This window comes from Triticum dicoccoides, chromosome 4A, assembly GCF_002162155.2.
Source record: "Triticum dicoccoides isolate Atlit2015 ecotype Zavitan chromosome 4A, WEW_v2.0, whole genome shotgun sequence".
In the NCBI taxonomy this organism is placed as follows: Eukaryota; Viridiplantae; Streptophyta; class Magnoliopsida; order Poales; family Poaceae; genus Triticum; species Triticum dicoccoides.
In genome coordinates this window covers 748,639,763-748,642,138 of record NC_041386.1, presented here as the reverse complement: position 1 = coordinate 748,642,138, position 2,376 = coordinate 748,639,763, and the positions used below count along the sequence as shown (strand labels likewise).

Sequence of the window (2,376 nt, the reverse complement as noted above, 5' to 3'; positions counted from 1 at the left end):
ACTCCGTGTGGGAGGTGGAATCCTACTAGGACTAGGGAGTCCTAGTAGGACTCCACACCTTGGCGCGCCCCCCTAGGGCCGGCTGCCTCTCTCTCTCCTTCCTTTATATACGGAGGCAGGGGGCACCCAAAAGACTCATCAATTGTTCCTAGCCATGTGCGGTGCCCTACTCCACAGTTAACACCTCGGTCATATTGTCGTAGTGCTTAGGCGAGGCACTGCGTCGTGCTGACGAAACTCTAGCTCGGCCTCAGCCATGCCTGACGGATCGACCACCACAGATCCAAGAGCCATCCACCTCCGGGCACATCGGCATAGGCTCTGCCTCCACCTTCCTCTGTTGTGGCGTTGGTTTTCCCGACGCCAGCCCAGATGGCGGGGAGAAAGGAAAGGGAAGAGGGAGAAGCTAGGCGGCGGCGTTGCGAGATCGCCAGTGTTGCCCAATATGCCAACCACAACAAATCTGACACTGTGGTACAATACAAATGAATTTGCATAAAGAGAAAGGACTTCATGCAAGCTAAAAAGTCTTCATAACTAAGTTATAATTTTGTAGATTGTGTTTTGTCATTTAAGGACATGTACAATGGTGCTATCTTAGCAGTGTCATGTAGGATAAACGATGAGGTGTATGAGAGAGAAATTATAAGAGAAGACACGTTTTCTCTTAATTAAGAGATGATCTCTTACGAAAATATTTAGGGATGTCTGGTTATTAGAGATAAGACTAAGGGGTAACACATTGTGTACACCATTTGTATTGCCTTCCCTAAATTACATGACGGACTTAAGATAAAATTGCCTTATCAACCACTGTACATATGCCAATGTTCTGGTCCAATTGTCATTTTCTATTATAAAACTGCCGACAGCAGCTTCTATAATACATTTGAACTTGCATCCCTGGAAGATATAACAAACAAGTGGCTCATTTATTGGAGATAATGTCACAGCAGTTGTGTCATTCATGCATTATGAGCGGCATAATTTAGGCAACTAACGCACAGGTTGTATTTAAATCATGTACGCTATGTTGTCCTCGATAATACTAACTGACATCAGCTGTCAATTTTTAGCTAATTGGATGAGAAATTGCAAGCTAGCTTTGCAATTTGTCCGTAATTATTTTAACAAACAAAGCAACAAGTGGCCACACGAGCAATCATGTGCGCTAGCACTTATACTACCATAGCAAGGATTTCTCAACGCTGAGATCACTAGTAGTTTACCTCCACATCGGGAGAGCTTAACCCCCATGGTCTGACGCCACCGTACCGGAGGGAGCACCGACTGACTTGTACCACCCGTCGCAGGCCAAGGCGAACGACTGAGATGGGCTCGCTGCTGATGCCGCTGCTGGGCAGCATGGTCGCCAAGGCCGGCAACGAGCTGGTGCGCGAGCTGATGCGGTCGTGGGGGCTGGAAAAGTCCCGCCGGAAGCTTGAGCGCCACCTCGCCGCCGTCCAGGACATCCTGCTGGATGCCGACGCAAAGAGCCGCACCAGCCTTGCCGTACGAAAGTGGATGGCCGATCTCAAGACCGCCGCCTACCAGGCAGATGATGTCCTCGACGACTTCCGTTACGAGGGGCTGCGCCGCCGTGCTGCCCAGATCCGCCGCCGCCGCTGCTGCTCCAGGACACGCAAGGTTAGTCCTCGTCCTAGTATCTCTCACCACTCTGGCTGGCTCCGTTTTAGTTTAGGCTCCGGTTGGGAGCTTTGTAATCTTAGGCAACTCTAACCTATCCCCTATACGGCCGTACACAAGGAATTCGATTTTTCACCGCGCTTGGCCGACCAACCTGCTTTTTCTTAGGGAAGGCCATCATGGCTGGAACTTAAGCCGAAATTACATCGTCCACAAGACTGGAAACAAGACAAGCTGGAGGCTCGTCTGTCCAGTTGCTAGAAAGCTTCTTACAGAAACGAACGAACACAATGTTTAAAATTGACCTTTCTAATCAGCGAAGCGACGTCCACAAACCTGTTAAACGAATAGAGAAGAGATAATTGGCGTAATGCGTTGGATGTATTATTAACCCTCAAGGATGAGATATATTAAGTACAAGACTAAGACGCCTCCTAATGATAAGATGAAAACAATTCCTATATTAAGTACAAGACTAAGACGCCTCCTAATATAAGATGAAAACAATTCCTATATAATTTCGGACAATCTCTAAATACCAAATATATCTCTAACATCCTCACACAGTCATAGTGGTAGCATTGCGAATAATAGGAGCGTCGCGGACGATCAGACTGGAGAGAATAGGAGCCAACGGGCTGACATCCCCCATAGTCGTAGCGGTAGCATTGCGAACAACAGGAGCATCGCAGACGGTCAGACTGGAGAGAGTACGAGCCGACAGCCTGA

General features: G+C 48.2%; 1 pseudogene; it reads left to right on the top strand.

Moving 5' to 3' along the window:
• The first annotated feature begins 1,278 nt into the window (after positions 1 to 1,278).
• Positions 1,279 to 2,376, top strand: part of LOC119288438 — an 8,016-nt pseudogene continuing 6,918 nt past the window's right edge.